Consider the following 6,653-nt stretch of genomic DNA (forward strand, 5'->3'; position numbering starts at 1 on the left):
TATCAGCAAACTCTCATCTCTGGGCAGATCATTGCAAAACATTCATCTAAAGCCCTGACCTCTCTCTAGACCAGCAGTTCTCAAAATATGGTTTCAGGATCCCTCAGGGAGGGAGCCCATAGATCTTCTCTTTTGCAACTGCAGTAGGAATAGGTCCCAAGTCCCCCAGTGGATGCCTGAAAGCACAGATGGTACTGAATCCTATATAAATTATGTTTTTTTTCCTATACATACATACCTATGATGAAGATAAATTTATACCTTAGACATAGTAAGAGATTAACAACAATGACTAATATTAAAGTGGAACAATCATAACAATATACTGTAATGAAAGTTCTGTGAATGTGGTCTATCAAAGTCTGTTGTTGTACTGTAGTCACCCTTCTTGTGATGATGTGGGATGATAAATACCTGTATGATAGGAAGTGAGGTGAATGATGTAGACATTGTGATGTAGCATTAAACTACTGTTGACCTTCTGACCAAATGTCAGGCGAAGGACCATCTGCTTTTGGACCACAGCAGACTGGGTAACTGAAACCAAGGAAAGGGAAGCCACAGGTGGGGGGTGGGCTGGGGGAGGGGGTGCTACTATAGATATCCATATGAATCTGGATTTTCTTCATATACTTCAACTAAAATCACTTGTCATAACAAACTGAATGTAAATGCAGATTTGAGAATCCAGCTGTCTTCTATTAAACCAGATATTAAAGAGATTTACAAAATGTTAAACAATCATTAAGATTTTTGTTTGTTCAGGAAAATATAATGTTACTTATGTTAATGTGCAGTGGGTTTGTTATTACTACTTTAAAACAAATTATTAAGTATTTCATATATGTCCATTCTAATTTCCAATATAATAAACATTGATAGATAAAACCTACCTAATTAAAACTTCTTTAGCATCTCAGTAATTCTTAAGAGTGTAAAAGAATCCTGAGACCTAAAGCTTGAGAACCACTACTCTAGGCCTACAATCACTTTTTCAGTCGTGTGCCTGGTATTTGCACTTGGACATTCCATCAGCATCTTGATGCAGCTTGACTAACAGACAGTATGTACTCGTCAGTCCCGCTCACCCTCACTCCACTCCTCCTGACATCTCAATTTCTGGCATCATCATTTACTCTCTCAGACATCTGGGCTCAAAATCTCAATCCTAACTTCTCCCCTACAGTTTTTACTCAGGAATGTCTGCAGAAGCACGCGTGTCTTCCTTTCCATCCCTACTGCACCTGCCTCTCATCGCCCATCTCCACCGTCCTGCCTCTACATTCCCTAGGCTACCCTGTGCTCTGCCCACAAGCCAGTCGTCAGTCCCAGTACCACCACGCCAGGCTGCTGCTCAAATACCCACAATGGAGTTCACTACCTACAGGAGCAAGTCCTGAGGTTTTTATCCGAATGCCAGTGGACTGTGCAGCAGTGTCCCGCCGTTCCTCTGACCAACCTTCATTGTCTCCTCCAGGAGGGCAGGGTGATGGCAAACCATGGTGGTCAGGATGTAGGGTGGAGGCGGGAGGTGGGTCTCTTCACTCCACATGCCAAATAGTTCTGCATCTCTGTTTCAGTTCTGCCAGGACAGACCATTGCAGGTATAGCAAGTATGACACTTTCCCACCCATAAACTCATATAATTATAGGATTTACCCTTTCCTCTTCTTTCTCCCTGGGATTAGTTCTAAATTGCAGGGCTTGTGGAACAGCATGATGTTGGTGGGGAAAGGCAAACTCTGCTTGTTTTTGATCTGTCCTAGTCTGGCTTCGGTTGTGCTGTGCAGCATGGGGGCTGGAGGCGGGTACCGCCACTGTGGTCTCTAGTCCTGACCCTCTGGGGAGGCTTTCCCACAGCCTTTGCTTCCATGAAGGTCCCAGTGCTGGCCAACCACACATAGATCACTCCTCCTCCTTGCTGATGATTTTACTACTACTACTACTAGCTAATATTTATTGTACTAAAATTATATTTAATATTATTTAAGAATAATATTTTTGTATTATTATGGGACAGACTTCATCCTGGAGGCTTTTTAGGTTTTATCTCATTTAATCAGAGAAGAATAAAAGATAAGTAGGAATGTTATCTCCACTTTGGACGCAAGGCTCAGAGAACATAAATAATTTGCCTAAATTAACAGCTAAGTAGCAGAACTAGACTGTACACCCAGATCTGTCTGAGTCCAGTGTTCATGCTCTTAGCCACTCATTGTGAAATTCTTCCTCTTCTGGAATTCCCTGGAACTGTCCTCCTCTCCACATTGCTTATATGACTCTGTGTCCTGGTGCTGGTCAGGGGTTAAAATTAAGCAGTTGTGTGTGCTCTGGTATACCGCAGTCAACTGTTCATTCCATCAGCCAGAGTAGAGGTTGGAAGCTGCCTTAGCCCCTGCCCTCCGGAAGCTCACACTTCGCTGTGCTGAATGGTTAGCTCTGAAGGCTTCAGGACTGCTAGCGTGGACTCTGACTACTGAAAACAAGAACCGCCACCGTTGTTGCATAAGTCCCCCAAGCCAATCAGTTAGGCTCGGCTAAGAGTCAACTTTTGAGGAGTCCTGTAGACTTCCCCAGAGGCAATGCCTGCAAAGGGAACCTCAGTCCACTAAAGGTACAGAGAGGCAGAAACGGACTGGAAGCCAGAAGGAGGCAAGAGGCAGCAGAGGTAGGCAGAGCGCTGGTCCTGGGCAAGATGGCTGATTCCTGGCGAAGGCTCTCCACAATGCTGCCTCACGGAGAGAAGTGTCATCCAGCGGGAGTCCTGTCTCTCCCCATTTTGTGCCAGCTTCTCCCAAAGGTCACTTGTTGTCAGAGAGCCCAGGAGGAAGGAGGGGAGGGAGGGATGTTAGTAGGCTGATTTCATTGTGGTTTAGCTGGTTTCTGTTTAAGTAAATAAATAGGGCTGGAGTTCTAACTAGTGTTTACATGGCAGTGAAAGTGACAGCAGATTTTAATATAAACAGGATAGTGCCACATCTTCCAAAGGACCTGGTGATCAAGAGAAACAAGGGTAGATGTTCCCTTGTCTGGAAAAAGGCCTGTGAAAGTAGACTCAAGAGTCCAGATTGTGACCAAAGCTAAAGGATGTGGAGGCAGCAAACAGGCTTGGATAAAGCACAGCAATGAAGAAACAGAGTTAGTTCTCAAATAACTGCGAACACTTATCACTCGGGGCCCTTAGGTTGTAATGAGCTTTGGGTGACTGAAGATAAAAAGCAGTCTATTGAAAGTCTGTGGTCAGTCCAGAGAATCACAGGAAAAGGTCTCAGCAGGAAAAGGAAGTAGAGGGCAAGATTCCCACCTTCTCACTTGGGATCATGTGCTCGCCTTTGGCTGGGAGTGGGACACCTTGAGTGACAGCCTCACCAAGCCTGCATGCAATGGATGGGGGCCTTGTCTCCATGGGAAACACACACAGGTGCTGTGCAAGGGTGTCCACATGTGTATTTACTCACCTGGGGAGGTACAGGTAGGCTCTCACTGGAGTGAATTTTGTAGCAGCACTGGTGCACTGGTCGTTAGAATTGAGATAGGAAATATTAGAAACAGGAATAGAGGACATGCTAGAGGAGGAAAGAGATGGGAGGCAATGCCAAACAGAGCAACTTGAAGGCTGAAGGTATGTGTGTGAGGGAGGGGAGAGCTACTTCTCATGTTCACTCTCCTTCAGTTTCCCTGTACAACTTAGGGAAGGTATCCCAGCCAGCTATGCCTGAAGGAAGGCACTATTGCTAACCATAGATAAAAGATAAATATGGAAGAAATAAATGGAAAAGAGAAATTGTGAGCCACAGCATAAAAGCTAGCCTATGTTTAGCTATACAAGGAAAGAAATTTCTTCAGTCATACATAGTTTCTTTTCATTCTTGCACATATTTTAGAAAATCCACAGCTCTATTTAAGAAAGAAATAAAACTGAAACTTCTAATAAAGAGTTAAAAAAAGATAATATTAGAGATAAAATATTCAGTAAAATCACAAACACATGAACTCCTGCAATAAATTAGCAAGTCAGAAAGAGAATAAATGGCACAGACACAGAGAATGAGGGAGGTGGTTGCAGTGCTCAGAGAGAGACAGACCCACAGATAAGCCTGGAAGACTGAGAGGCTGAATTAAGAATACATCTGAAATCAAGACAGGAGTTCTACAGTGCAGCAGAGGCAAATATACCCTTGAACAGAAGGCTGGGGATCTCGATTCATTCACTGGGCAAACACCTACTGAGCTCCAGCTGTGCTGTCCACACCACGCCTTATCTTGAAGAGATATCACCGTATCACCATGACTCAAGGAATCTATATGGACCACCTTACCTTCTATGCTGAAATTCCTCAAAGACCTAACTAACCACAAAAATATGGCAAAATAGTAATGTTCACAAGTTTTAAAAAATTTCCTGTGCACCTGTTTGACTCATCACTTGAAAAAGGCAGCACAAAAGTTGGAAACACCATACAGAATTTCAAATCACATTTCATATCAATTTTTAAAATTTTTCTAATGAAAAAAACTCTTAAAGCTTACCAACTCATTATTCTTCCAACAGAAAAGACAGAACCTGTATTCAAAAATCATGTTTCTATCATGGTAATAAATTATTTTAAAAAGTTAATGTATTAGTTGGAAAAATATAACAAAACATGACGCAGGTTCAGAATTCAGAAAGCTCTATAGTCTTGTGGGTTGTTTTGGAGAGAAGGATAGGGTAAGAGATTTTCGGGATTTTGTCCAGGTCAGATCTAGTTCAAACTTCAAAGGGAGAACAATATTGTTATTTCAGTTCAGTTTCAATCAAATTAAAATATCAGTTTTCTACTTTGGGTTTAGTTCAATTCCCTGCTGAGAGCTGAGAATGTCCTTTAGTAGAAGAAAAGATGCCAGAGCAATTATTTTTAACTCATTTTGTGATCCCCCTCCACCCCACCCCTCTATAAACTGAGTAAAGCCAACGGCTTTCAGATTCGCAGAGCACTGAAGCACTTGGAAGTCCTCCAGTCCACAGAATACCTGGGCTCTAGGACGCATGTGGCCCGACAGCCCTTCTGAGTTCATACCTCACTCCAATGAGGGACAGGAGGTACGCCAGGCTCTGCTGGGGTCCTTGGATGTGGACTGGCCATGGGTGAGAAGGCTAAGCAAGGGGGAGGTAGGTTATGGGAAAGCTGACACTTAGCATCGAGAAGGAAGCCGGGGTGTGAAATGGAGTCAGTCCTGTACTGGGAGAAAGGTCAAGACAGGCATGAAAATGCCTGATTCCTACTCTTCATTCCTAGAGACCCTGACAAAGAAACTCAGTGTCCAGAGAGAAGACCGAGCAACAGAGAGAAGACTGAGTAACTTAAGCAACAGAAAAAGGGCAGTCATGGGAAACTCCTGCTCCTTTCTCCCCCTTCCCTGTCCCACATGCTGATGTATCGTCACGAGCTTGCTGAGAGGGGCTGGCCTAGCGCGGCTGCCTGCCCCCCTGCCCCATGACTGTTTTTGCCATCAACACCCACACCCCTCCCTGTGTCTGCCTGGTCCTTGCCTTGCCCCCTGGCTTCCTGACAGGAGCAGCTCAAACTCTGCTCAAAATGACAACCACCCCATTTCCACCTTTAAAAATGCAATTTCAGAGACTTCCAAGGAAAGTCTTTAAGCAAAAATGGTAAAGGGGTTTACAGTATTGTGGTGGATCTCATCCTTAAATCTATGCCCAGCTAAGCCTGAGCATTTGTTGTCCACGTTCTGTTTATGATACTTTGAGGGATTAAAAAAAAAAAAACACGGTTGATCAGGTGTTGAGAGGACCTACAGAAAAGTGCCTTAAAGCAACAATCACCTCAGAAATGCAAGGAATGCACATTAAGCATTCTGGGCCCGTTTCTGTCTCCCAATAGACTACAAGAACAGATATGAATAATGCTTATCATATGGTTTGGTTTATAAACTATTCTATGTAGTTCTAATCACACTATTACTACTAGTAGTAGCAGCATTTATTGTCAGGCGCTTTGTCTAACACTTTACATGACATTTCAATTAGTCCTCACAAGAACCCAATGAAGACACTACCCTCATTTACAGAGAGAGCACTGATATTTATTTATAGTCCATTCTTTAGCCATCGATTTAAAATGGTACATTATCATAAAGTCAATTGCTGTATATGTATGTTTTTAACTCTCTTTCTATTCTATTGATGTTTTCAATTATTATTATTATTATTTTTTTAGATAATTATTTTTTATTGAAGGGTAGTTGACTCACAGTATTACATTACATTAGTTTCAAGTGTACAACACAGTGATAAAACATTTATATACATAATTCTAGGTTCCAGCTATCACCCTACCAAGCTGTTACAATATCATGACTATATTCCTTATGCTATACATTACATCCCGGTTACTTATTTATTTTACCATTGGAAGTCTGTCCTTTTTTTTTTTTTTTTTTTTTTTTTGTGAGGGCATCTCTCATATTTATTGATCAAATGGTTGTTAACGACAATAAAATTCTGTATAGGGGAGTCAATGCTCAATGCACAATCATTAATCCACCCCAAGCCTAATTTTCGTCAGTCTCCAATCTTCTGAGGCATAACAAACAAGTTCTTACATGGAGAACAAATTCTTACATAATGAATAAGTTACATAGTGAACAGT

At 42.3% G+C, this 6,653-nt stretch overlaps 1 long non-coding RNA gene across 1 annotated transcript; it reads right to left on the reverse strand.

The window, feature by feature from the left end:
- Positions 1-471: 471 nt before the first annotated feature.
- On the reverse strand, positions 472-3,372 carry LOC118907530 (uncharacterized). Its single transcript, XR_005022839.2, has 3 exons — positions 3,305-3,372; positions 1,460-1,582; positions 472-537 (listed from the first exon to the last, which is right to left on the reverse strand). It is a non-coding gene; the product is annotated as an uncharacterized LOC118907530 (long non-coding RNA).
- Between the last annotated feature and the right edge of the window lie 3,281 nt (positions 3,373-6,653).

Source organism: Manis pentadactyla, chromosome 3, assembly GCF_030020395.1.
Source record: "Manis pentadactyla isolate mManPen7 chromosome 3, mManPen7.hap1, whole genome shotgun sequence".
NCBI lineage: Eukaryota > Metazoa > Chordata > Mammalia > Pholidota > Manidae > Manis > Manis pentadactyla.